Source organism: Urocitellus parryii, chromosome X, assembly GCF_045843805.1.
Source record: "Urocitellus parryii isolate mUroPar1 chromosome X, mUroPar1.hap1, whole genome shotgun sequence".
NCBI lineage: Eukaryota > Metazoa > Chordata > Mammalia > Rodentia > Sciuridae > Urocitellus > Urocitellus parryii.
In genome coordinates this window covers 66,229,198-66,251,822 of record NC_135547.1, presented here as the reverse complement: position 1 = coordinate 66,251,822, position 22,625 = coordinate 66,229,198, and the positions used below count along the sequence as shown (strand labels likewise).

The following is a 22,625-nucleotide window of genomic DNA, read 5'->3' as shown; positions in this document are numbered from 1 at the left end:
ACTTGCAGTAACTCCTGTCTCAGCCTCCTGAGCCACTGGGATTATAGATGCATGCCACCGTGCCTGCTTAAAACTAAAATTTTAAGAGAAAAGGTTGATTCATCTTTCTAAGTTTTAAAAAAGAATAAAAATCATAACCCATAACCACTTCACAAAGTTTTTGCTATGTAGTTACTTTTTTTAATTGGGTTATCCCACTAAAGGGAAAATTAATGTTTCTCAGAGTATTTAGAAATATTGCTCTAGGAAACAAAAAAAAGGTTAAAAAAAGAACTCTCACTTGTCACTAAGTTTAAACAATGTGACTTGAGAAAGCTAAAGAATTATATGATATGCAAATATGGTAGTCCCAGTCCAAAGAAGAACAAAATGACAAATTAAACTGAAACTTATTTGATAGAAATTAAGTTCTTGAGAAAGGAATCCCAGGGTACATTCTTTGTTGTCAATCAGTAAATAAAGACATTATTTCAAGAATTTTCTTAACATCCTTAGTGAAAAACTGTTAAATGGGACTTAGAAGTAGGTGTGCCTACACATTTAGGCTATAATTTGAGGTTGGGGAAAGGTTCTCTGTCCAAGACAATATAAATTGACTTGAGAATCATCATACATTCTTTGGATATAGTATTTGGCTTAAGCTTGATTCTTTTTGTTAAAACTATGGATCTTTTCAAAATCATAAGCATCTGCAGAGACTTTAAGCTAGTATTGGTCATTGTGAATGACTTTTGTAAGCCACTCTGTTCATTTACACCTCAGAGAATAATTGAATTTGGCTGTGGTTATGGTAAGAGTAAGGATGTTTAGTTCTGGTGTGCTTGGAGTGGGGAAAAAGGAGGGGATGTGAGTGAGAAAATGTACAAAGAATTGTAAGATTAGATCCTAATCAGACTAGAGGAGGAAAAAATCATTATTGGGCAGCAGCACGCACAGAGGTACAGAGGATGGACATAGTTTGGAACATTAGAATAATAAAGCAGTTACAAATAGGTAGAATATAGTGTGCAAAGCAGGGAGTGATGGGGAGATGATTTTGGTGAAATGAGTAGGATTATTCTGAGGATAATAGAATTCCATTAAAAATGTTAAGATGGAGTCTGGAATGTTCACGTTTCCATTTTGGATGGGGTATTTACAGCAGCAAAGATGACAGATTAGAAGGAAGAAAAAATGGAGGAGATTATTGAAATTGGCCAGAGGACAGTTGATGAATCAAGGCAGTTGCAGCAGGCACTTGGAGAGGGATGCCCAGGAAACTACAGGTTTTTTTTCATGTTTTTGCATAATGTTAATTCTGACATAAGTTGTTTGGGAACCCTTCCTTCTTTTTTCCTTTCTTTCTCTTTTGTGGCACTGAGGATTGAACCCAGTGGTGCTTTACCATTGTACTACATCCCAAGCTCTTCCTTCTTTATTGTTTATTTTGAGACAGGCTCTTTTAAGTTGCCAGGGTGGCCTCAAACTTTTGTCTCAGTCTCCCAAGCAGCTGTGATTATAGGTGTGAACTATTGTGCCTGGATGATTTTGTGTTTTGACTTTGTATACTGTTGTTCTGATGAATTCACTTATTAGTTCTTATACATTCTGATGGAGTGTTTATGGTATCCTACATGTAATATCATATCATATGAACAGACAAAATTTTTTCTTTTCTTTCTAATGTGATATGCCTTTTATTTCTTTTTCTTGACTAATTGCTGGCTAGGAATTCCATTACTATGTTCAATAGAAGTGGTAAGAGCATGCATCCTTACCTTGTTTGTGATTCTAGAGGAAATGATTTTATATTGAGTATGATAGTAGCTGTGGACTTTTCATCAATGGTCCTTGTTTTTTTTTTTTTTAAAGAGAGAGTGAGAGAGGAGAGAAAGAGAGAGAGAGAGAGAATTTTTAATATTTATTTATTTTTTTTTTTTAGTTCTCGGCAGACACAACATCTTTGTTGGTATGTGGTGCTGAGGATTGAACCCGGGTCGCACGAACGCCAGGCGAGCGCGCTACCGCTTGAGCCACATCCCCAGCCCGGTCCTTGTTTTTTGAGGTAATTTTTTTGCATTTCTAGTTTGTTGAGATGGATGATGATGATGATGATGATGATGATGAAAGTAAGGTGAATTTTTTGTCTTTGGTTTTGAAATTTTAATAAAAGTAAAAAATGAATGCAAATTGAACACAATGTTGTAAAAACATGAATCTCTTTAGATTTTCAAATATGCTATAATACCAATTTTGTTCATGCTATCTTATGTTTTTGTGAATTCAAATCACTTAGGTTCAATATATCTGCTCCAAACTATTGGCAGAACTTTTACAGATTCATATTTTTGGCTACATAGTTTCTTTTTAAAAATATTTTGTTTATTTAGTTGTACCCAATACCTTTATTTTATTTTTATGTGGTGCTGAGGATTGAACCTAGTGCCTCACGCATGCTAGGCAAGAATCTACCTCTGAGCTGCAACCGCAGCCCTTCTAAAATATAGTTTTTTTAAAAAAATTATTTATTTATGTATCTTTTTAGTTTTAGGTGGAGACATTAGTTTGTTTTTATGTGGTGCCAAGGATCGAACCCAGTGCCTCATGCATGCTAGGCGTGCACTCTACGACTGAGCCACCACTTCAGCCCCTAAAATATAGATTTATTGTCAATTTAAGAGAATAAATGTTTTTTGTTTGTGCATGATCAAGTGTTTTTACCTAGTAACTTTGGTTTGCATAGAATGTAGACATCTTCATTGGAAAATGTTTTTCCATAACTAAATATTCGTTTTCATTTTCTGTATGTGTATAAGTGATCGTTCAAAATTTCAGAATGATTTATTTTCTTAAAAAAAAACCTATAAAACTCATTATCTCCAGAAACCTAGAATTTACTCAGGATGTTGAATCTTTTCATATTTTTTTCTGCATCTATTGAGATTATCATGTGTTTGTGTCCTATACCCTGTTAGTGTTATGTATTACATTGTTTGATTGTGAGATTTTTTAATAAGTTGAAATCTACTTGCATTCCAAGAATTAATACACTTGACTTTTGTGTATAATCCTTTTAAGGTACAATTGAATTTAGTTTATATTTTATTGAGGACATTTATGTTGATATTCATGAAGGATATTGGTTTGTGGTTTGCTTGTATTGTTATTTATGGCTTTGATATCAAGGCAATCTTGGCTTCATAGAATGAGGATGGACACATATAGCTTCCCTTTAGTTTTTAAGAAGAATTTCAAGAGAATTTATTTTAATTTTTTCTTAAATATTTGGTAGAATATTCTAGTGAATTTATTTGGTCCTGGTCTTTGCTTTGTTGGAAAGCTTTTTTTTTTTTTTTTTTTTCTAGCATATTTTTGTTTCTTTCTTTTTTGTTGTTGTTGTTGTTACTAGTAATTGAACCCAGGAGTTACCCACTGATCCACATTCCCAGTTATTTTTATGTTTAATTTTGAGAGAGTCTCATTAAGTTCCTGAGGCTGACCTCAAACGTACAATCTTCCTGCCTCAGCCTCTCCAGTCACCAGGATTACATGTGTACACCACTATATCTGGCTGTTGGGAAGTTTTTGATTACTGATTCAATCTTTTTAGTAATTTTATTCAGATTTTCTATTTCTTCATGTTTTAGTGTTGGTATATTATGTGCTTCTAGGAATTTATCCATGTCTTCTATGTTATGCAACGTTTTGGCCTGCATTTATCCTTTTGATTTCTGTGACATCAGTTGTAATGCAACCGTATTTATTATTTTAGTTGGATTCTTTAACTTTGTTTTTCTTCCTTTTCCTATGTGGTCCTGGGGATTGAACCCTGGGGTATGCTACAATTAAGGTACATCTCCATTTCTTTTTAATTTTTTTTTTATTTGAGACAGTCTCATTAAGTTACCCAGACTAGCTTCAAACTTGTGATCCTCCTGCCTCAGCCAGGTAACTCCTCCTTCTTTTTTTCTTACTTAATCCAGTTAAGCATTTGTGAGTGCTGTTGATCTTTTCAGAAAACCATCTTTAGTTTTGTTCATATTTTCTATTGTTTCTCTATTCTCTATGTCTCTCATATCTGCTATACTCATTATTTTATTTTTTCTGCTGTGAATTTAGTTTTTTTTTGTTTTTCTAGTTTTTTGAAAGGTAAATTTAAATTGTTGTTTTGAGATATTTATTCTTTTTAATGTATGAAATTACAGATATAAATTTATTTCTTCACATTGATTTTACTACATCCCATACATTTTGGTATATTGTGTTTTTATTTTCATTTGACTCAAATTTTTAAAAATTTTCTGTGTGACTTGTTTGAACTGTACTAGCGTGTTGTTCAATGTCCACAGATTTACTTCAAATATTCTAGTTTGCCTTTTGCTATTCATTTCTAATAATTTCATTGTGATCAGAAAATATATTTTGTATGATTTCAGTGTTCCTGAAATTTCTAAGACTTGTTTTGCAGCCTAACATATAGTAAATCCTGAAGAGTATCCCATGTGCACTAGAGAAGAATATATATTCGTCTTTTTTATGTATATCAAAAATCAACTGATATTTCATCTAATTCCAGTTAGAATGGCAATTATCAAGGATGCCAACAATAGCCAGGCTCAGCAGCCCATTCTTATAACCCCAGTGACTTCAGAGACTGAGGAAGGAAGGTTGCAAGTCCAAGGCCAGTCTCAACAATCTAAGCAATTTATCAAGACCTTGTCTAAAAATTAAAACAAACAAACAAAAAATAAATAAAAAGGCTTGGGATGTAGCCTAGTAGTAAAGTGCACATAATTTCAGTCTCTAGTACAAAAAAGAAAGAAAGAAATATTAAAATATTAGAAACAATGATAAATACTAGAGAAGACATGCAGAAAGAGGAACACTTTTAAACTGTTGCTCGACTATATATTAGTATATTCACTCTAGAAATCAGTGTTGAAGTTCATCTAAAGACTAGGAATGGAACCAACACATGACTCAAATATACAAATATATGTATTTATACAAAAGAATTAAGGTCATCATATCATAGCAGTAGGTGCATACTATGTTTATAGCAGCACAATTCACAAAAGCCATTATGGAATCAGACTTAGTGTCCATCAAGGGATAAATTGATAAAGAAAATGTGGTATATAAAGATAATGGAATTTTATTGAGCAATAAATAAGAATGAAATCATGTCATTTGTAGGGAATTGATGGAACTTGAGAGCATTAAGTGAAATAATACAAACTCAGAAAGTCAAGGGTCATACATTTTTGTTCATATGTGGAAGATAAAGAGAAAAATGGGGAAAAAAAGGTGGGGGAGAGGTCTTATAAAAATAGAAGGAAGACAAATAGAGTACAGGAAAGGAACAAGGAGGAGGGAGGAGGAGAGGAAAGGGGAGATACAGGGAAACAATATTAACCAAATTATATTATTATATTGTGTCTATGAATGAATATGTAATGATAAATCCCACTATCATGTATAATTATAATGCACCAATAAAACCAGGAAAATAAAGAAAAATATTTATAATTTTCTTTGTGAATTGACATTTTATAATTATTTCATTCCTTGTTTCATAATTTCCATCAGTTTTTTATTCAATGTATTTTTTTCTGATATTTTTTATTTTACTTTTTTATTTGTTCTAATTGGTATACATAAACCAATTAGAACGCATTTCAACTCATTGTACACAAATGGACCACAACTTCTCATTTCACTGCTGTACATGATGCAGAGTCACACCATTTGTGCAACATACATGTACAGAGGGTAATAATGTCCATCTTATTCTACCGTCTTTCCTACTCCCACACCCCTCCCCTTCCTCACTCCCTTCTGCCCAATCCAAAGTTCCTTCTTCCCTAGCTGTCACCCATTATGGATCAGCATCTGCATATCAGAGAAAGCATTTGGACTTTGGGTTTTGGGATTGTTTTATTTTGCTCAACATGATATGCTCCAACTCCATCCATTTACTGGCAAATGCCAAAATTTCATTCTTCTTTAAGGCTGAGTAATATTCCATTGTGTATATGTACCATATTTTCTTTATCCACTCATCTGTTGAAGGGCATCTAAATTGGTTCCATAGTTTAGCTATTGTGAATTGGGTTGCTATAAACACTGATGTGGCTGAGTTACTGTAGTATGCTGATTTTAAGTCCTTTGGGTATAAATCAAGAAGAGGGATAGCTGGATCAAATGGTGGTTCCATTCCAAGTTTTCTAAGGAATCTCCATACTACTTTCTAGATTGGTTGCAACAATTTGCAGTCCCACCAGCAATGTATGAGTGTTGAGAGCCACAGCCAAAGGGGCCCCAGCAAACTTCCAGCTGCCAGCAAACTTCCAGCTGCCGGCTGATGATTGGCTCACAGCGGCCCCAGCAACATCTAGCTGATTGGCTCCTCTGCGGTGATGCTCATTGGGCTGGTTCCCTGCCCTTTCAGACCACGGAGCTGCTCATTGGGGGACTTTTTTGGCTCCGCCCATATGACCCAGCCAATCAGCCTCAAGAGCAGGAGGATGGTGGGAGGTGGTGAGGCTTGTGGTTGAGGGAGAGGCTTGTGGGAAGCCGGTGGTGGCAGTTGGGCTCTGAGGGTTTTTTTCCTGAGGAGCTGTTTTGTTTGGCGTTTGTAGTTCTAAAAATAAAGTTAGTTTCTTTTGACAAGTGGCTCCTGAATTGTGCCCAGCCAGACTGCGGCATATGAGTGTACCTTTCCCCCCCACATCCTTTCCAGCACTTATTGTTGCTTGTATTCTTGATAATTGCTATTATGACTGGAGTGAGATGAAATCTTAAAATAGTTTTGACTTTCATTTCTCTAATTTCTAGAGATGTTGACCATTTTTTCATATACTGTAACTCCTGCTATTTGTCGTTAACATTTACATGGGTTATCTTTTCCTATACTTTCATATTCAGTTTATATGTGTCTTAGATCTAAAGGTGAGTAATATTTTAGGAAACATGTAGTTTTATCCTGGTTTTTAAATTCATTCAATCTATGTTTTTATTTGTTCATATTCATTATACAGAATTGTGGCTTTTATTGTGATATATTCATACATGCTTATAAAATAATAAGGTCAAAATCATTCCCCTTTTCCTCTCTTTTCCCTCTAATCTTCATTTCCCTGATCATGCTTTCCCCTGCACTAATTGTATCCCTTTTACATTAATAATGTACTTTTTCCTTTCCTTTAGTTTCCACATAAGAGAGAAAACAAGCAATACTTGCTTTTCAAAGTGGGATTTATTTCACTCAATATAATGCTGACAAATTCCATCCATTTTCCTACAAATGACAATTCTATTTTTCTTTTGGCTGAATGAGGATCCATTGAACACATATGTATCACATTATCTGTATCTATTTATTGACAGAAACTGAGAATAATACCATAACTTGGCTCTTTTGAATTGTGCTGCAGTAAACATGGGTATGCAATGTATCACTAAAATATATTGACTTCAGTTATTTTAGATAAATACCAAGAAGGGGTATAGCTGAGTCATATGATAGTTTTATCTTTTAAAGATATATTTAGTTGTAGATGAACACAATACCTATATTTTATTTATTTATTTTCATGTGGTGCTGAGGATAGAGTCTAGTGTCTCACATGTGCTAAGCAAGTGCTCTACCACTGAGTTATAACACCAGCCCCTGTATTCATCTTTTTGAGGATCTTCCATTCTGAATTCTATAGTGGTTGTACTAATTTAAATTCCCATCAACAATGTATAAAAGTTCCTTTTCTCTGCATCTTCACCAACATTTACAGTAGTTTTTTTCCTCAATAATTGCCATTTAGAATAGAGTAAGTTAGAATTTCAGGATAGTTTTTGCCGCAGTCTGGCTGGGCACAATTCAGGAGCCACTTGTCAAAAGAAACGAACTTTATTTTTAGAACACACACACACACAGCACCACACAGCTCTTCAGGATTTCTCTCAGAGCCCAACTGCCACCACCGGCTTCCCACAAGCCTCTCAACCTCCCCCACTCCTCCTGCTCTTGAGGCCGATTGGCTGGGTCGTGTGGGCAGAGCCAAAAAATGTCCCCCAATGAGCAGCTCCCTGGTCTGAAAGGGTGGGGAAACAGCCCAATGAGCATCACCACAGAGGAGCCAATCAGTTGGCAGCTAGGAGTTTGCTGGGGCCGCTGTGACCAATCATCAGCTGGCAGCTAGAAGTTTGCTGGCAGCTGGAAGTTTGCTGGCAGCTGGAAGTTTGCTGGGGCCCCTTTGGCTGTGGCTCTCAACAAGTTTTGATTCTGATTTCTCTGAAGGCTAAAATTGTTGAATATTTTTTCATATACTTGTTGGCCATTTGTACTTTCTTTTGAAAAGTGTCTGTACATTTCATTTGCCCATTTACTGAGCGGGTTATTAGGAATTTTTGGTGCTGAGTGTTAGTTATTTTATATTCTCTGGATATTAATCGTCTGATGGAAAGTAAGAGGGAAAGATATTACTCAATTCTTTAGGTTGTCTCTTCAATCTGTAAATTGTTTACTTTGCTGTATAGAACATTTTCAATTTTATTTCATTTATTGGCCTTGTTATTTCCTGAGTTATAGTAGTCCTATTCATGAAGTTGTCACCTGTGCCTATGTGTTAAAGAATTTTCCTTATGTTTAATTTTAGAAATTGCAAAGATTCTAATCTTAAACCTAGGCCTTTATTTTTTTTAGTTAATTTTGTGTAGGGTGAGAGATGGAGAACAAATTTTGTGTTTCTTCATATGGATACCCAATTTTCCTAACACAAATTATTGGAGAGGCTGTGGTTACACACCAGCGACTGTTTTTGGTACCTTTGTCAAAATAAGGTGAGTGGCTCTGTCTCTGTGTCTTATATTCTATTCCATTGGTTTATGTTTCTATTTTTATGCCCATACCATGCTGTTTTTTTTTTTTGCTCCACAGTATAAATTTTTTGTGTGTGAAAAAAATATTTTATTTGAGGAAACATCCTATTTTACATATGCTGAGGTAATGGTAAAATCAAACAAATTTATGTTGGATGGAGGATATTTCACTCCTATTTTTTGTAATATCTTTATTATTAATTTTATTAGTCTTTTAGTTATGCATTACAGTAGAATCCATTTTTCATAATTATAAAAGCATGAAATATATCTTGTTCTTACTCAGTTCCTAGTGCATACTCTTCACATCCCCTACTCTATCTCCCTCCCTCTTTCCTTTCCTCTGCTTTACTGATATTTCTGCCATTTATCCTTAGATGTTTTTAAAATTAATTTCTTCCAGATGTACTCAATGCTGAGATTCACTGAGGCAAATTTATTTATGTATGGGAAAGTGATGTCAGATTCATTCCACTGTCTTTCCTTTTCCCATTCCTCCTCCATTCCCCTTTGTGCACTTCACTGAAATTTTATTTTTTAATGCTGTTTTACTGTGAATTTACTCTCAAATGTCAGAGAATAAATTTTACCTTTGGGTTTTTTTGCAGGGTATTGACTTATTTCACTTTGTATGATAGTCTCCAGATACATCCATTTATCTGTGAATGTCATAAAGTCATTCTTCTTCATTGCTGAGTAATACTCCATTGTATGTTTAAACCACATTATATTTATCCATTCATCTGATGAAGGGCGCTTAGATTAACTGCATAGCATAGCTATTTTGAATTGTGCTGCTATAAATATTGATGTGGCTGTGTTACTGTAGTCTGTAGTATCCTTGGGTATGTACTGAGGCATGGGATAACTGGGTCAAATGAGGTTTTAATTCCAAGTTTTCTGAGGAGTCTTCATACTGCTTTCCAGAGTGGTTGCACCAATTTGCACTCCTACTAACAATATAAGAGTGTACCCTTTCCCCATATCCTTGCCAGCATTTATTTTTACTTATAGAGTGAATCTTTTTTAAAATATTTTTTAGTGTTGACAGACCTTTAGTTTATGCATTTATTTATATTGGTGCTGAGAATTGAACCCAGTGACTCACCATTTATTTTACTTATATTCTCGATAATTTTCAGTCTGACTGGAGTGAGATGAAATCTCTGTGTAGTTTTAATTTGCATTTATATAATAGCCAGAGATGTTGAACATTTTTTTGTCATATATTTGTTGACTGTTCATATTTCTTCTTTTGAGAAGAGTCTGTTTAGTTTCTTTGATCATTTATTTATTGAGTTGTTTGAATTTTTGGTGATAAGTTTTTTGAGTCCTTTGAGTATCCTGGGAGTAAAGGCTTTATTTGAGGTGCAGGTGGCAAATATTTTTTTTCCCATTTTGTAGGCCCTTTCTTCATGCTCTTGATGGTTTCCTTTGCTGTGAAGAAGATTTTTAATTTGATGCCATCACAATATTGAATTTTATTTTATTTCTTATGGTTTAGTAGTCCTGTTAAGATACTAAGCTCCTAAGCCAACATGTTCGAGTGTTGGGCCTATATTATCACAAGTGCAGATTTCTAGTCTAATTCTTAGGTCTTTGATCCATTTTGAGTTCAGTTTTGTTCAGAGTGAGAGATAGGGATTAAATTTCATTCTGCTACAAATGGATTTCCAGTTTTCCAAGTACCATTTGTTGAAGAGGCTATCTTTTCTCCAAGGTATGTTTTTGGCACCTTTGTCAAGTATGAGATAACTGTATTTATGTGGATTTTTCTTTGTATTTTCCTTTCTATTACACTGGTATTCTTGCCTGTTTTGGTGCCAATACCATGCTGTTTTTGTTACTAAAGCTCTGTAGTATTATTTGAGGTCTGGTATTGTGATGCCTCCTGCTTTGTTTCTTTTCACTAAGGATTGTTTGGCTATTCTGGGACTCTTATTCTTCCAAATGGATTTCATAACTGCTTTTTCTATTCCTATGAAGAATGCCATTGGTATTTTGATGGAATTGCATAGAAATGTATAGTTATTCTGGTAGTTTGGTTGTTTTGAAAATATTAATTCTGCCTATCCAAGAATATGGGAGATCTTTCCAACTTCTAAAGTCTTCTCCAATTTTTTTCTTTAGTGTTCTATAGTTTTCATTATGGAGGGTCTTCATCTCTTTTGTTAGATTGATTCCCAATATTTTATTTTATTTTTTGAGGCTGTTGTGAATGGAGAAAAAAGTATTTGACAAAGTATGGCATTCATGAATTTTAAAACACTAGAAACTAAGGATAAAAGAAACATCCTTCAATATTGTAAAGGCCATATATAAAAAAAAAACTGGGGCCAGCATTATTCTGAATTGAGAAAAATTGAAAGTATTTCCTTTAAAAACAGGAATAAGACAGGGATGCCCACTTTTTTTCTACTGAAATGTTTTATTGTTTTTATTTTTTTGTTGTTGTTGAAGATTAAGGAAATTAACTTTGCCCATAATTCATGTGGTCTGTACTTAATGTCACCAACTTATATTTGAGGCAATTAGGAATAAGACCAAACTATATTCTTTTTAAATATTTTTTTATTTGTACACAATACATTTATTTTGTTTGTTTATTTTTATGTGGTGCTGAGGATCGAACCCGGGGCTTTGCACGTGCCAGGTGAGCGCTCTACAGCGGAGCCACAACCCCATCCCCTATTTTCTTTTTTATATGGACCAATTTATCTGTCTATCTATCTATGTATCTATCTATCTATTTATATGTGGTGCTGAGAATCAATCCCAGTGCCTCACACATGCTTGTCAAGCACTCTACCACTGAGCTACAACACCAGCCCCCAAACTATATTCTTAGGTCTATTTAGTTGACAAATGGTACTTCACCAATGACTTTTCTCATATAATCTTTAACAGGAACTCATAAGTAGCACTGATTATGTCCCAAGAGATAAGAGAGTGATGGTATTTCAGATCTGCACCTATGAAAAGATTTGTCAGTTTCCCCTCATGTTCAAGCCAGATTGTTTTGAAAAACTTGGGGAAAGACTGAAACTCCCCAACATTCTGAGGCTGTGTGCAAGTTTTAACAACACCAATTGGAAAAAAAAAAAAAAACAAGAATACCAACAAGTCACCCAATAGACCTCCCCAGATAAAGTCACTGACCAAATGAGCACTGTGAGTCAGTGTAGTAGGCAGATATTCCTTAATGGGACCTCAAAGGCCCAAAAAGGACAATACTGAACCCATTAAAGAAAATAATGGGCATCAATCCTCAATAACATTCTCCAATTCCATAGCATTTCAGTGCTCTGAAAGCCTGATAAGTGTTTGTGAACTTGTTATGATGCTTGTGGTCTTGAAGGAATGTCTGAATTTTTTCCAATGGAATTAAAATGGCTTCTATTGTTTCTGTAAGGTACTGCTGCCACACCATGTGTTGCAAACGCTGTGGCACTGACATGCTTTTGGAGAAGGCAAGACAAAAACTTATATAGCATGAATATAAGTGACATGGTGGTTGTTTTCTGCATTAATGGCAGAAGGATCCTGTGATACAAGTTTCTAAATCCATCCCTCCTCAACTGAAGCACAACATTGTGGGTTTAGATTGCATAGTGCTGCTGCCAAAGAAGGATCTTCTCAATGGGAAGTATGATGGCTATGTTGGTGAAAGTTGCTCAGCAGCTGTACATGTAATGCTTCATCTCACCAACATTTGTAATATGAGGTGAGCTGTCTTGTTTTGAAGATGTAAGGATCCATGGCTTCTTTTCATGAGCTTTTGAATCCATCATGTTGCTTAAGATTTTTCTTCTTTGTGAAGATTTTTTTTAAAACCTGTGATACCAGCTGAATATATGGTATGAGGGATATTAGCATTCTAGTAACTTTTCCGATTATTTTCTTTGTTACTGGTTTGTCAGGTTCTTTCTTCTGGAGGCAATTTTGATAACTAAATATCCATGGCTACAGGCCCCATGGCCTGAGTTGTCGCCTGCAGGATCATAGCCATGAGCACACAAGCCAGCTCCCCTGTCAGGGATGCCCACTATTTCAAGGACTATTTTACATAGTCCTTGAAACTTTGACCAGACCAATTAGGAATGATAAATATATATTTTAATTGATTTTTTTGAAAAAATAAATGACAGCAGAAGGAAAAATAAACCTATTAAAGGAATACAAACTGGAAAGGAAGAACTCAAATTATCTATTTGCCAATGACATATTCCTATATTTAGAAGATCCAAAAACTCCATCAGAATACTTCTAGAACTCATAAATGAATTCAGCAACGAAGCAGGATATAAAATCAACACCTATAAATCAATTGTGTTCCTATACCTGAATGATGAATTTACTGAAAAAGAAATTAGGAAAACTATCCCATTCATAATATACACAGTATAATTTTAATTGATTATTGGTGTGCCTTCAGTATGACACTTTCTTTAGGATTTCCTTGGCTATTCCTGGTTTTTCATTCTTCTATGTGAATTTTAGGATTGCTTTTCCAGTTTTATGAAAAATATCACTGTTATTTTAATGGCGATTGAATAAACTCTGTAGATAATTTTCAGCAATACAGCTATTTAAAAAAACTTTATTTATTTATTTATTTATATGTGGTTCTGAGGCTCAAACCCAGTGCCTCTCACATGCTAAGCAAGCATTCTCCTGCCGAGCCACAACCCCAGCCCCAATACAGCCATTTTAACAATATTAATTTTGATTATCCATGAATTTGGGAAGCTTATGCATCCTCTAACATCTTCAACTCTTTCTACCGTTCTGTAACTTTACTTGTAGAAATCTTTTACTTCATTGATCAGATTTATATCTACATAATTGTTTTTGTTTTTTCTACTGGGGATTGAACCCACAGGCATTTTGCCACTCAGTTACATCCCCTGTCCTTTTTTCTTATTTGTTTTAAGACAGGGTATCACTAAATTGCTGAGGCTGATCTTAAACTTGCAATCCTCTTTCCTCAATCTCCTGAGTTATGAATATTAAAGGTGTGAACCATCAAGCCTGGCCCTACATATGTTTTAAGCTACTATGAATGGAATTGTTTTCCTTGTTTTTTTTCTTGGTGGGCTTAATATTGGATGTATAAAAAACTATTGATTTTTGCATGGTTTTTGTATCCTGCTATTTTGCTGAAATTTTTATTAGATCTAGATGTCTTCTTATGGAACCTTTAGGGACTTCTAAGTATTGGTTCATGTAATCTGCAAAGAGGGAAAATTTGGCTTCCTCCTTTCCTATTTGTATACTTTATATTTCCTTCCCTTGCCTAATTGTTCAGGTAATGTTTTAAGTATTATGAATAGGAGTAGTCAGAGTAGACATCCTTGACTTGTTTCTGATGTTATAGCAAATGCTATCAATTTTCCCCTGCATTATTATTGTGGACTTTGGTTTGTTATATATACTCTTATGATATTGAGGTAAGTTTTTTTCCTACTGTCTTTGAATTTTTTAAACCATGAAGATGTATTGAATTTTGACAAAGCCTTTTTCTATACCTATGGCGATGATCATGGGATTTTTGTCCTTGGTTCTATTTATGTGGTAAATTATATTTTTTCATTTGTGTATGTTAAATTATTCTAATATCCCCAGAATCAAGTCAACTTCATCATGGTGTTTGACATTTTTAGATATTTTGCTGAGTTCAAATTGCAAGTGTTTTATTAATGATGTTTGCATTCATCAAGGTTATTGGTCTTCAATTTTATTCCCCTGATGTGCGCTTATTAGATTTTGGTATCAGGATCATACTGGTTTTATACAATGAGTTTTGAAGTATTCTTGCCTTCATATTTAATGGAATAATATGAGGGGTAGTCATGTTAGTTTTTCTTTAAATTTCTGGGAAAATCGTGCTTTGAATTTATCTTAGCCTGATGGTGTCTGTGTTGGGAGGCTTTTCATTTCTGCTGCAATTTCATTGTGTGTTATCTATCTGTTTAGGTGTTTTGTTTGCTCTCAGTTAAGTTTTGGTAGGTTGTGTATCTATAAATTTATACATTTCTTCTATATTTTCCAATTCATTGGAAAATAAATTTTCAAAATCGATCTTAATAATCTTATGGATTTCAGTGGTGTCTCTTTTAGTATTTTCATTTTCATCTGTAATTTTATTAATTTCAGTCTTCCTTCTTATTTTTCTTATTTTTAAATTATTTTTGATTACTTTTTCAAATAATAAACTCTGCCTCATTGATACTGTGTATATTTTATTCTCTATCTTTAATTTCACCTCTAATCTTTATTATTTTTCTTTCTATTATCTTTGGCATTGTTTTCTTATTTTTTTTCCTAAGATATTTGGATGCACCTTCAGGTTGTTTATTTGTAATCTTTCTGCTTTTTTTTAAATGTAGGCACTTATAGCTGTAAACTTCACTCTTCGAATTGCCATCACTCTCTCCTCTGGTATGTTGTGTTTCTATCTTCTTTAGATTTTAAGAATTTTTAAAGTTTCCCCTCTTGATTTCTTCAATAACCCACTCATTATTCAAAAGTGTATTGTTCAATCTCCAGGTATCTGTACATATTCTTCAGTTTTTCTTGCTATTTATTTCTAATTTTATTACAGTATAATCTGAAAAGATACAAGAGATTTTTTCAATTTTTCATTTGTTAAGGCTTGTTTTTATGGCCTAATACATGATCAGATTTATAGAAAGTTCTAAGAGAAACTGAAAACAAAGTATTTTGAGCTCCTGTAGGATGAAATTTTCTGTAGGCATCTGTTAAGTCCATTTGATGTATAGTATAGTTTAAGTTTGCTTTGTCTGCATTAATTTTCTGTCTTGATAACCTATCTGTTGGTGGTAATGGAATATTAAATTGTCACTTACTATTGTATTGGGGCCTGTATGTCTCTTTATGTTGAATAATGTTTGCTTTTTGAAATTAGGTGCATGGCATTAAAGCATAAATATTTGCATTTGTTATACCTTTGTGTTAGATTATTCCCTTTACTGATATATAATGATCTTCTTTGTCTCTTCTGACTAATTTTGGCATAAAGTGTATGTTTTCAGGTAGAAGAGAAACTGCCTGCTTGATTTAAAATTTCATTGGTATGGAATGATATTATACTTCCTTCCTCTTTCAGTCTATGAAGGTCTTTGGTTATGAGGTATGTTTTTTGGATGTACCATAGCATTGGGTCTTGCTTTTGTTAATCCAATCTTATAGTAAATGTCTTTTATTTAGAGAGTTAAACCATTTACATTCAGAAACATTACAGAGACATATGTGCTACTTCTTGTCATTTTGCCTTTTTTGGCAGGGGAGGATACCAGGGATTGAATTCAGGGGCACTTGACCACTGAGCCACATCCCCAGCATATTTTGTATTTTATTTAGAGATAAGATCTCACTGAGTTTTTTAGCACCTGGCTTTTGCTAAGGTTGTCTTTGAACTTGTGATCCTTCTGCCTCAGCCTCCTGAGCCACTGGAATTACAGGCATGCACCACCATCTCTGGCTTTCTCTGCTTTAATATAGGAAGAATTTCTAATATTCATTTGGTTATTTATTCTAATGAGATTTATTCATTTTCATGCTCTCTTGGTTATTTTTGTCTTCCTTTTTCTGTCTGTAGAATTCCTGTATCTCCTGCATTACTTGCTTAATGGTGATGAACTCATAGTTTATGCATATTGTGGAGGATTTTTTTATATTTTCTTCAATTCTGAAGGATGTTATTGCTTCTTTTTATCAGGTTTTTTTGCCACTGTGACCAAAAGACCTTGACAAGAACAATTTTATAGGAGGAAAATTTTATTTGGGGGTTCACACTTTCAGAGGTCCCAGTCTGTAGATGTTCAGTTCCATTACTCTGGCCTAATGTTGAGTTTAAACAGCATAAGAGGTTGTGAGGGGAACGGGCAAATAAACAAGGAGAGAAATGAAATACAGTAGATGGGGTAGAGAGAGAAGATGGGAGGGGAGGGGAGGGAGGATAGTAGAAGATAGGAAAGGTAGCAGAATACAACAGTTACTAATAGGGCATTATGTAAAAATGTGGATGTGTAACAGATGTGATTCTGCAATCTGTATTTAGGGTAAAAATGGGAGTTCATAATCAACTTGAATCTAATGTATGAAATATGATATGTCAAGAGCTTTGTAATGTTTTGAACAACCAATAAAAAAAAATAAACAGCATAGTGGAAGGGAATGACAGAGGAAAGCAGTTTAGAACAAGACATCAGAAAGTGGAGAGAGATTCCCCTCACCACAGACAAAATATATACGCCAAAGGGATTCCCCAAATGACCCACCTGCTCCAGTTGCATCCTCGCTGCCTAGAGTTACTACACAATTAATCCCTATATGAGGATTAATGCATTGATTCACTCAAGAATCTCATAACCCAACAGTTTCACCTCTAAACTCTTTCATTGTCTCACACACAAGCTTTTGAGGGTATAACTAATATCTAAACCACAGCACTGCTGGATTGCTGGATATAGTCATCTGGGTTGGAAGACATTATTATTATTATTATTATTATTAGGTACCAGAGATTGAACCCTGGGGCACTTAATCTTTAGGCCACATCTCGAGCTAATTTTAGATTTTATTCAGAGACAGGGTCTTGGGAGATACTGTCAGCCTTAGCAATTTAGTGAGGATAGTGAACTCACTATCCTCCTGCCTCAGCCTCCTGAGTCAGTGGGGTTACAGGCATACAACAAATAGGTGGAAGATATCATTTTACAGTAGTTAGAATATGACATTCAGTGCCCTCTTAACATTTAGAATTTCTGTTGAGAAATCTATTGTTATTCTAATTAATTTGCCTTTTTAAGTGACTTTGTGTTTCTCTCTTGAGGCTTCTAAAATTCTTTGTTATGGATTTTTTTGCATATTATTTTTTAAAAAAATTTAATATTTATTTTTTAGTTGTAGTTGGACACAATAACTTTATTTTATTTATTTATTTTTATGTGGTTTTGAGCATGGAACCCAGGACCTCACACATGCTAAGCAAGCATTCTACCGCTGAGCCACAACCCCAGCTCCTCAACTGCTAATTTTTTTTTATTTAATTGATTTTATTTTTTTAAATACACAAAAGAGGAATGCATTACAATTCTTATTACACATATAGAGCACAATTTTTCATATCTTTGTATATAAAGTATGTTCACACCAATTCATATCTTTATACATGTACTTTGGGTTTTTTTAAATTACAATTCTCATTACACATATATACCACAATTATTCATATCTCTGTGTATAAAGTAGGTTGACACCCAATTCCTGTCTTGAGGATGTGGGGAAAAAGGTACACTCATAGATTGCTAGTGGGACTGCAAATTGGTACAGCCAATATGGAAAGCAGTTTGAAAATTCCTTGGAAAACTGGGAATGGAACCACTATTTGACCCAGCTATCTGTCTCTTCAGACTATACCCAAAGGACTTAAAAACAGCATACTACAGTGACACAGCCACATCAATGTTTATAGCAGCACAATTCACAATAGCTAAACTGTGGAACCAAACTAGATGCCCTTCAGTGGATGAATGGATAAAGAAAATGTGGCATATATTTTTGCATTTTAATTTTAGGCCATCAAAAAATTCCTTTCTGATCCTTTCTATTTGGAGTTCTAAATACTTCCAGTATCTATATGTCTATCATCTTCCCAGGAGTAGAGAAATTTTCTGCTCTGGTTTGATTGCATACATTTTCTATACCATTATTATGTATAACCTCTCTTTCTTTAGTATCTATTAGTACTTTTTTGTGGCCATTGGGATTGAACTCAGGGGCACTTAACCGCTGAGATAAATCCCCAGTCTTTTGTTTTGAGACAGGGTCTTGCTGAATCACTAAGGCTGACCTTGAACTTGAAATCTTTCTTGCTCAGCCTCCTGAGTGGATGTGGTTATGGGATTTACCACCATGCCCAGCACTTTGTAGGCTCAATTTTTATTTTCTAATGTTATTCTGGATCTTTTGTATAGTTCGTTCATTATAATTTTTTCTTTATTACTGTCTGAGAGTTCTACTTCCTGCATCTTATCATCCAGTGCTGATACTGTTTCTTCTGCTTCATGTAGTCTGTTGGTGAGAATCTCCACTAAGTTTGTTGTTTAATTTATTTCTCCTCCAAGATTTCTATTTGGCTCTTATTTTTTTTATAATTCCTCTTTATTAAAAATTCTTCCCTATCCTGATTTTATCCCTTAGTTAATTTTGTGGTTATTCTTTTAATTTATCGAACATTTTAACAGGAACTTTTTGGATTCTTTGTCCAGAATTTCCTCCACTTTGATATCTATTAGTTTTTAGACAGTTATAAATTTTTAGAAATATCTTATTTCCTTGCTTTCTAGTGATGATTGTGTTTCTTTATTGAGATTTTCACATCTGTTGGGACGTAAATCTCTTCTATTATTATATGAATTCCTTCCTTCTTTTCTTTTTCTTTCTTTCTTTCTTTCCTGGAGATTGAACCCAGAGGTGCTTTACTACTCAGCAAAATCCCCAGTCTGTTTTACTTTTTATTTTGAAACAGGGTCGCACTAAGTTGCTAAGGACCATGCTAATTTGCAGAGGCTGTGATTGAATTTTCAATCCTCCTGCCTCCTGAATTGCTGGGATTACAGGTGTGTGCCACCACTACTGGCATGGGTTCACTTTAGTGGGCTACATTCTCCTTGATATATACCCAGACTGGCGGTATATCTCAGCATCAAAGAACATACTCAACAAGTTCAAAGAGCTATAATCAACCCTTAGCACCATTTTGAGTGTAGAAAATAATCACCTGAAATTGAGACCATTTGAAGGAAAACATATACTAATAAATCATAAGAACTTATTGAAAATTCTCTGTATACTATGCTAATACAAAGGTAGAATATTTTTCTAGAATAGACCTCAAAGTTGGAAATTAGCAAAATCAATATTAAACTTAGAGGAGTCATTGTCTCACTATATTGATTCTAAACTGCAGAGGGGCTGAGATGTGTTGCCAGTTTTAAACCCTGACATCTTGATCTTCCAATCTATGGCTTTTTGAATGAGAATTTTAATCCATTTATATTTAAATAATTTTTAGTGGTAGAGAAAACTTTCTATAGCAATTTTATTTTTTCTATATGTCTTTTAGCTTTTCCTCTCCTTCCTTTACTTTATTACTGCATTCTTTCTTTTCATTGATTTTTTTCATGATATGCTTTGATTCCATTCTCAGTTTGTTACAGATATTTTCTTTGTTACTGCTATTGTAATTATATAAATTATCTTAAAATTCTAGCAATCTATTTTAAACTGTTAACTTCAATCACACATAAAACGTTGTTCTTGGGGATGGCGTCGTGGCTCAGTGGTAGAGCGCTTGCCTTGCACCTCAGCACAACATAAAAATGAATAAAGGTATTGTGTCTATCTACAACTAAAAAAATCCTAAAATCTGTAGTTCTTTATGACTCTATTCTCCTACTTTTTATTAGTGTTACAAATCACATTTTTGTATAGTATATACCCATAAACATAGATTTATAGTTTTTATAAACTTTTTTTTGTATTGGAATTCTATGCATATAAATTTGAATAGTGTTTGTTACTATATATTTTATACATTTACCATAGATTGGAAACCTTTATTTTTATATACTTTCATGTTTCTGTCTATTGTACATTCATTTCAATTTGAAGGGCTTTCTTTAGTATTTTTTATAGTGTGACTTCATTAATAACCAAATCCTTCAGATTTTGTTTATCTCATTATCTCCTTCCTTATTGAAGGGTAGTTTTTCCAGAAAAAAAGGGTTCTTCAGTTACTTTTGTGTGGTAATGGGGATTGATCCCAGGGGCTCTCTACCACTCATATACATCCAAAGCCAATTTTATTTTTATTTTGAAATAAGGTCTAGCTAATTTGTATAGGCTAACATTGTATTGTAAACCTACTGCCTCAATCTCCCAGGTAATTGGGATTATAAGCATGCACCACTCTGCTTGGTAAGATATACAGCACTTTATTTCCTTCTTTTTTTTTAACTTTTTTTCTTGTTTCCTTTCATACTTGCTTGCTTTTATTTTATTTTTTTTCCTCTTTTTTTGTGGCAATGGATATTTAATCCAGGAGTGCTTTACCACTGAAAACATCCCCAGCCCTTTTCATGTTATTATTTTGAAAAATTAAGACAGGTTCTCAATACATTGATTAAGTTGGCCTCAAACTTGCGATCTTCCTGCCTCATCCTCTTAATCACTGTAATTACATGGGATCATAGTGCCACCATGTGCCACATGCCTGGCTAGCATCTTGAATATGTTATCCCACTCCATTCTGACATAAATACTTTTTGCTGAAAAATATGACTGCAATCTTACGGATGCTTCCTTGTACTTGATGAATAGCTTTTTTTGTGTTACTTTCATGATCCCCCTGTCTTTGACTTTAAAGTATTGTTACAAAAGTGATCCTTTGTTTACAATAAGATTATATCTTAGCCAACACAAATAATTTGAAAAATATAATAAATCAAAATGCATTTAGTAAATGTAAATTTATTTTCACTGAACATCATAGGTTAGCAAGACAATACACCAGAGAGAATTGTTATGTATCCTCATGATCATATTACAGACTGGGTGCCACGCCATGGTGCTGCTTTCCATCAGAGTATCATATAACATATCACTAGGAAAAGATAAAAATTCAAAATTCAATGTATAATTTTGATCTCATATATATTGCCTTTCCGATATTATAAAGATACAAAAAACCAAGTTGAATCATTGTAAGTTGAGGTAAATCTATAATTTGTCTTAATTTTTTTCTTTGGATTCATTCTAGTCAAAGATTTTGGAGCTTCTTAAATCAGTATGTACTTTTCTTTTTTCAGATTTAGGAGTGTTGGGACAAATTTCTTCAAATAATCTTTCTCTTTCTTCTTCTGATATTACCATAATATGTATTATTCTGCTGGATTTTGTCCCATAAACACCTTATGTTCTTGCACAGTTCATAACCTGTCAGCTTGGCTGTAGCTGGTGGGTTTTGTTCCCCAGTGCCACAGAATTTCCAACAACACATGACTGACTAACTAATGGCTTTCAGTTTCAGGTCTTGGAGACAGTGTAAACACACACACACACACACACACACACACACACACACACACAAATACAGAACAAAAAGCCAACTTAGGCTCCCTTTGATTTTTTTTTTCATTCTTTGTTATCTTTGCTCCTCTGACTCAGTTTATTTATCCATTTCACCATTGATGGACATTTGTGTTATTTTCAATGTTTGGGTCTTACTATTAAAGCTGACATAAATAGTCATTTGCATGCCCTTTTGTGGGAATGTGCTGTCATCTGTTTGCATAAATTCCTAGGAGACGAATGGCTGGTTTTACTCTTTTAACATTTTCACTGGCATTGAATGAGAGTTCCAATTCCTTCACATATATGCTAATATTTCTATGGATAGTCTTTTTAATTTTAGACACTCTAATAGATATATAATGGTATCTCATGGAGATTTTAATTTAGATTCACCTAGTGAAGAACAATGTTGAATAACTTTTCATGCATTTGTTTTCCATCATTTATTATTACTGACAAAGCTTTTGTTAAAATTTTATGCCAATATTTTTTCGGTTGTTATTTAATTTTCATAGAATTTCAAGGTGTCTTTTAATATTCTGGTTACAAGTCATTCATCAGTTATGTTTTGCAATAATTTTATCACAATATTCGGATAGTTATTTCAT

At 33.9% G+C, this 22,625-nt stretch overlaps 1 non-coding gene and 1 pseudogene across 1 annotated transcript; one reads left to right on the top strand and one right to left on the bottom strand.

The window, feature by feature from the left end:
* Positions 1–11,745: 11,745 nt before the first annotated feature.
* LOC113200926 (mitochondrial nicotinamide adenine dinucleotide transporter SLC25A51-like) lies at positions 11,746–12,647 on the bottom strand (annotated as a pseudogene).
* A 9,216-nt stretch (positions 12,648–21,863) lies between these two features.
* LOC113200927 (small nucleolar RNA SNORA54) lies at positions 21,864–21,988 on the top strand. Its single transcript, XR_003303095.1, has one exon. It is a non-coding gene; the product is annotated as a small nucleolar RNA SNORA54 (small nucleolar RNA).
* Positions 21,989–22,625: the final 637 nt, after the last annotated feature.